The following is a 7,593-nucleotide window of genomic DNA, read 5'->3' on the forward strand; positions in this document are numbered from 1 at the left end:
CACCTTTCCTGCTGAGTACATCAGTGAAGCACGGTGGCTAGCTAGTTGGGCTAGTTCGACCGATTAGCTAGGCCGCCGCCACATTTGTTTTTTCACCCCTTTTTTATCTACTTGCCGGTAGGTAAATTTAAATATCCACCGCAATGTTGCTCTGGTGTTTGGGTGCGGCAGGATTTTTAATTTTTTGATTAACGGGAGCAGGCGCGGCAGGATTTTTAATTTTTTGATTGACGGGAGCAGGCACGGCAGCAATTAGTCATGAGAACTCCGCCTGTAAAAGACCACTGCTCCCTGATGTGAGAAGTCGTCGACTCGTGTTTTATTGTGGTGAAAACCAAAAGAATCCCCGCTCCCTCCGCCTTCTCGTAGATTGCATTGCCTTTAGGCCGTATCACCCCCTTTGCTTCCTCTCCCCATTGCTTCTACCTGGTGCCATGGCGGCGTAGCAGATCACGGAGTCCGAGGTGAGGCGCCTGACACTGGCTCCCGTCGACCAGGAGCAGGCTCTGCGGGCGGTTGCACCCTACATCACCAACGCCATGCGCCTCGAGAAGCAGAGGGACTTCGGTGGTATTTAGGCGCCCTCTGCATGGGCATGTCCATGTCTCGGCGCAACATGACCGTTGGATCAAACTCAGACGATGCAGATCAGTCATTGTAGCACAAAGCATGTGGGTGTGTTTGGTTGCATTCTCATCTCAATATAGTTGTTTCCTCTTCGTGTATTTCTGTCAACCTACTAGTGTGGACTCATGCACCCTTCATGCACTCTGCCAAACACCCAAAAGTGGGTCGAGAAGGGAACTTTTGCTCCCATCCCGTGCACCCTTCATACACCCTACCTAACACTATTCGTGCTTCATATGGTTCATGTTTCGTGGACTAGTATAGCACTGTACTCTCCGTGCGCTGTGGATCTAGTTCTGTTAACATTGATCTCACCGTTCATTCTCGACCGGACAGTCAAAAAGCGGTACTATGTTACATATAGGAGTAGTGACATGCGCACAACATCATTTATTATCATGATATCTTACTACACTAGCAACAAGATTGTGTAGTACTGACGTATGAACCACTGCACATGCCTAGTAGTAGGAGCACTGTGTATGTTCAAGTGGTTGCCGTGTTTCGCACTCCTACATCGTAAGAGTCGAAATGCTTGTTGTAATCAATTTTTTCTTCAGAAAAACAGTGGACGCGCTCTACCGTGCGGATCCTCCTCCAGCCATGCACTAAATTACTCACTTACGCCGACGTGTGGGACAGCCAGCACCTGGGTCCACCAGCCATACACTAAATTACTCTGTAGTAGAGTGACGGTAGACTACCCCAATCGAACCGCCGCAGTAATGCCCAATGAGCCGTCAAATCACAAAACCCCCTCCTTTCCAGCAGTAATTTGGACGAATGAAGCAACCATCATTTCACTCTTCTCTCTCAGCTTCCTCTCTTGAAGAAAACCCCCACTCGCTTCGCTTCTCCCTCATCTTGTTCCTCCTTTCACTCTTCTCTCTCAGCTTCATCTCTTGGATGGACGCCGGAGCACCGGCCGGCGTGATGTCTATGGCTCTGGCCAAAACCGTCGAGGCTCATGGTACGAAGAAGCGCAAGCACCCCGCCGAGACTACCGCAGACAAGCTCAAAGCCATCGCCCTATCCAAGCCCCCCTCTCCGGGGTCCCTCATTAAGCAAGTCCAGGTAATGTCTCTTGTTGATGATCTTTTTCTTGATCTTGATCATGTTTTTTCATCTAATACGAAGTACTAGTACTGGTATTACAACTTTCTGGGTGATCTTGCATGTGATTTTAGTGTGCCAAATGACGGTTCTAAATTCCTCTTTTGACCAAAACATGCGAGTGGTTGACACTGATTTCTTATAGATTACTTTCAACTACTCCCTTTGTCCCAAATTTCTTGTCTTAGATTTGTCTAGATACGGATGTATCTAATACTAAAATGTGACTTGATACATCCGTATCTAGACAAATCTAAGACAAGAATTTTGGGATGGAGGGAGTACTTTATGAACATCAATGCTACCTTTTAAGAGGGTATATTTGCCTCAGTAACTTGTGTTAGGGATATTGCATGTCATCCCTCTGCTCTCATGCCTTTGAAGACATGTTCTAGTGTCTTTGTTCACTCATTTATGTGCGTATATGTAGTCATATATGGAGTATAATATCGAAAATCATCTTATATTTCTGAACGGAGGTAGTAATAAAATATGGTTTATGTTTGAATTAGAACCAGGGCCGCGGTGGAGATGAAGTTCTGAAAGTCATGCCGTGTGAACTGGAAGACCTGATGATGAGTTCTACTACTGAACTATCCAGCTGTTGTGTCCTTATCGCCACGTGTCATGAACTAGTGTTTTCATGTAGCATTGTTGTCAGGTGTGTTCTCGAGGCTGTACTTGACCACAACAATTTCCTGGTTGTGCCTTTGATTACGAAGGGTGTGGTTCTCGTAAAGCTTCCCAACAAATCAGATGCGGCCTGTTTTCATCATCATGTTTATGAGTGGAAAGACCACTCTGTTAGGTTCTCCAAGGTTGACAAGATGGTGATGGTGCATGTAGACATCTCACACGAAGTCCATGGCCTAGTCAGTTATGTCGGGTTCATCCCGTAGGTCGGTGGCAAGAAATAGTCTGCAGAGTTTAGTTACTTCAACTTTGCTTGTCTGTAGTAAGTACTATTGTTCAGTACTTGATTTGTGATTGTGAACCCTGTATTGTTTATTAGTACTGCTGCTTTTGGTGTGTGGTCAGTCCTGAGAACGGTCTATGTTAATGTCTGTCCACTCAATTCAGTCTGTATATTTTGAAGTATCCAGATCATATTTTTTGTGAGGACGGTTTATCAATTATGGTTACACTCCAATATCTGTATGCATTGCAGGGTTTATCGCACCCACCAGGATTTCCAGTCCCATGGATGTTCGGTCCATACGATTTGTCACGACCTTTGGACTGTCCTGCTTGTGGGAGTAGGTGGGGCCCCTGCATGCCATGCATAGTTGGACGATCAATCTTTTGTTTAGTACTTCAACATAGTGATTTCCTGTTAAGGATTCACTCGTGTCACATCAAGTAAATCTTATTGATTTACTGTTTAAATCTTATTGATTTAATGTCATGTTTTCTTTCTTTTCCTGCAATTTTACGATACAGGTTTTGCCATGTGACATTCATCACAGAATAAACCGTTTGGTTTGCTCTACGATGGCTATTTTTGCAGGTTTCACTTCTTATGTCGTGTCAGTAACGAAGGCACTGTCCATCACTTATATTACTGGAAAAAAATGGATCAGTCTGTTGTCTGAGTACAAGCTAAATCCCTATGATGAACTGCAGTTTGGTTTAACAAAAATGCCACAATTAGTCCTTCTCGCGTTTAAAAGAAATGAAGAAAAAAAACTGGATCACGGTCACGGATCCTAGTCAAGTTAGAAAGCTGATCATAGCAGACCAGACATGATCGCCGCTGTCTCGCACAGATCGAGCACCGGCAGTTGCTCTAGCAATGACAGCGGCAACAGATCGGTGTCATCCAGCTGAGGATTGGGCACCGACCGCGTCAATGGATCAGTCTGATCTACCGGAGGATCGGGCATCGACACCGACACCTGCTCCAACACCGGCACCAGCTCTACAAGGAGCACCATCTCCGGCAGCAGCAGAAGCTTCGACACCTGCACCAACACTTGCACTTGCATCTGCTCCGTCCCGTGCAGTTGCACCGGCAACAGACTGGGCTGCAGTTCGCACTTCATATACCAAAGTCCTTACAAAAACCGACATGTCCACCTTCTTGGTAAGCATTGGCCGCCCAAGTGCTTCGTTCTTTTTTCTTTCCATGTTGTTTCACATGATTCACTGTGTTGATCTAACTGTTTGGGTATGTCTTCTTGTTTGCAAACAGAGAATTCCTAGAGCAACGAGGGCGTCGTTCAACAATCCGGGCAACTGCGGCCAAGTTTCTCTTACCATGCGCAGCCTTGGTGTGAATGAACCTGCTCAATATACCATAAGTACAAAGGATGGTCGCATGATGATTGATGCTAAAGGATGGTCAAGGTTCAAATCTAAATCATATCTTGTGGTAGGGGATGATGTCAAAATCGAACTTTCTCGGCAAGGAGAGCTGTTCCAAATCAACTTTGAAATTCTTCAGTAGCAGCATGCAACTGTAGAACTGATCTATCCTCCGAGAGATTTTGATGTAATAATCTGGCATGGTGAAACAAGTGTCATGTGTGTATAAGTAGTACGACAATATCATTTATCACATGGTATATCGTTGATAGAATTGCAACTCTGATTGCTGGTTAGGAACTGTCGTTCGATTTCATTCCAACAACTGCCGTGCTTTATTCAATTTTGTGTATTCGCCTTGCGACAGCATCTAAAACCAGCGTTGTACCGATCGCTTGCAATATGAAAAGCGCTAAGGTAGAACACATGGGCCCCCAAACATGCAGGGTCGGCTTGCGGCCCAAAGTCCAGTACCGTAAGCCTATCTGAGTATTATATTCTCAGTTGAACCCCCATAATGCCCGTGCGTTGTAGAGGGAGTATATTTCTCGGCAAGGTGAGCCTGTGATATAAAAGATTTGTATATTTCTTTACAGAGGGAGTATCTCTCTGTCAAAAAATATATTTATGTGTAACTAGTTACTCCTGTCTTTCTACTTCCTTTCGCTGATATGTGGGGCAACCGGCAACGGGGTCCACATGCCATATGCACAAATTAGAGTGCACAACTTCACGGTAGACACAACCTGGTCGTAGCGCCGCATTAATTCCCAATGAGCCGTCAAATCACAACCCCCCCTTTCCAGCTTTAGCAGTAAGCTGGACGGACGAAGCGACAATATTTCACTGGGCCTGAATCCCCTTCTCCCTCATCTGTTTGTTTAGAGAAAACCCCGTCTCGGCGATTGCATAGGGTTTTCTCATGGAGAACCAGGTACGAATTCTTCATCCATCCCCGATAAATCCAAGTCCCTTGGTCGCAGGTAATGCTAGGATGGCAGCCTCCGCCGTTGATGCATTTTTCTTCCTACTGAATCTAGTGTGTTTCATTTGCAGTGCCCTAAGTGCGAGTAACCTATAGGTTTCTGCGCCCTCGGTGACACGCCACACTTGTTCCTTCTCATCCTAACACAGCATTTTGAAACGCGCACAGTATGTTCCTAGAATCCTCTTTTCTATCCGGGAGGGTGGGGTTTCTTTGAACATGCTGTGTTCTCATATTATTTTTCCTGCAGTGTATTATTTGCTCTGCCAGAACACATGTACTCAAGATGCTCGGCCTTGCCACAACTGAATACACTAGTTTAATGGTCACAGTGAAGACAAGCCATGGATATAAGTTCCGAGTTGGGTTCATGAACCAAGAAGATCACTGTTTTTTTATGGTCGAACTTGGATAAACTTTCTCAAGTGTTACGGACTGAAAGTTGGTGCACGAATGTTGATGGAAATTGCAGAACCTAGTCTCATCTTCACTGCGATCTTCCACCCCGACATTGTTCCAATTGTTCATCCATGTTAGTTTTGTATCTGGTTCTTGCTTGTTGCCTTGATTACTTCTTAATCCACCTCTTCTGTCTAACTAATCACAATTGAAATATAGAAGTAGCAATGAATCTCTCATGAAGATGCTACTTCTAACTAATATTTTCTTATAATTGGTGGCACGTGTAGGTTTTTTTAGAGTTAAGCAGTCTGCTCGTTTGTTACTCTGTAATACTTGGCTGTTACTAATGGCACTGAAGTTGACTGGATCGATATCCACAAGTTCCTACACTTTATTGATCGTCTTGAGGTCCTTGTGGGACGTTTCAATGGTGGAAGGCCACGTGGGATATGTGTGCCACTGTTGCACTCGTTGAACAGGTCCAACTGCGTCGAGAAACTTATGGTACGAGCTGTTTTCTGTTATATATGTTGTTCATAAACTATTGCTTATACACAGTTTTACAGCTGTGATCTTCTTGAAACAGGAACTGCCGAGTTCTATTGTTCCTATACAGATGCCTGAGCATGGTCGGGTCAGACTTGCGCTTGGTCACAACATGATGTTTATGTCGACCTACTCAATTCCCCTTGGAGGTGAAAAGATACTTATTCATGGGTGGTCTCAAATAATGAAGGCCCGTCCATCTTGGAGAATAGGACAGAAGGTTATGTTCATGCTTTTCCATGGCTCTAAAGCGAATATCCTGTTTATTGACCACGTTGCGAGATGAAGCCGCTTTCAGAAGGTTGTGGATGCGTGGGGTGGCGCCTAGGCCTTGTCCTGGGGCTTGGCGGCCTCACCCTTGGTTAACTGTAGGCAAAGTAGCATTGTTCGAGGCGTGCTTTGTATGGTTGAACCTGTATAAGTACTCATACTGCTTTCAGCTTTGGTTGTTAAGTGCCCCTGCTGGTTTCAGTTAAGGTTGTTAAGTACTCCTGCTGCTTTACAGTCTATCGTGTTTCTTCAGTCCTGTCTTCCTCCAGCCGCCAAAACAAAACCAGCGCCGGCGGGGCCGCCTGCTTCCGCCTCCCACGGCTGGCTGCACCTCAGCGCACACATCGCCGCCCCACCGTCTCCTAAATCGTTAACGCTGACGTCCTCTGCACGCTTTGGTGCGCTCGCCGTGGCGCCTCCCTCTCGCGTTGTCAACATGGTCAACAAACAACAGGAATCGGCAGAAGTACGTGGAGAGGATGACAGTAGAGGCCCACCACGTCAGCGTATGGAAAAATAAAATGCTTCGTCCTAGTGTTTTCCTGACATCTGGGACCCACGACATTGTGAGCATATATAGTCAATAGACAAGAGAACATCACAAGATCGGCTGACACCTGGGACGTAGCTACTCGAGCAGTATTTTTTCTGTTTGGTATTGTTGAGACGGAGCAGGTTTTGAACTGCGCTGTGGCCCGTCTAGCCCAGGCTTCTATTTTATGTTCGCCATGTGACCAGCCCAACTATTTTTTCTTTGTGAAAATGAGCCCAGTTTATTTTTTCTGGAGAATACCCAATCCAGGCCTACTTATTTTTCTACGCCCCGATTGGCTGCAACTCTTTCAAGACTCCTGCAAATCTTGAAAGTAATATGAAATGGGTTGTAAATATAAAAACAGATGACAAATTGGCAATTACTTTATAATTTCTGAATTTTTTCACATTTTCAGATTCCTATTTCACTGGGCATTAACCTAATTTAAATATATCTTCAAACTACTTTAAATCTGGCTCGACATTTTGGTATTATAAATAGTTTGGAACCCACAGAAATATGCGAAATTGGCCCTGGCCAACCAAAAAAACGACTGCAATAAATTGCATAAGAAGTTGCCATGAGCTATATATAAATTAGTAAAAAAAGAGGGAGTGGTCTGACTTGTGGGCCTGTTTAGTTGACGCGTATGCAAGACTTTTTTAGTTATTATATACGTCAACAAACGATTCTAGCAGACATAACCGTTGGATGTCAATCCAACGGCCGTCGTGTTTCTTCAATCTCTGATCTTCTTGCTCTAGCCGCCAAAGCAGCGCCGGCGGGACCGCCTACTCCCGCCTCCCATGGC

Source organism: Triticum dicoccoides, chromosome 5A, assembly GCF_002162155.2.
Source record: "Triticum dicoccoides isolate Atlit2015 ecotype Zavitan chromosome 5A, WEW_v2.0, whole genome shotgun sequence".
Lineage (NCBI taxonomy): Eukaryota > Viridiplantae > Streptophyta > Magnoliopsida > Poales > Poaceae > Triticum > Triticum dicoccoides.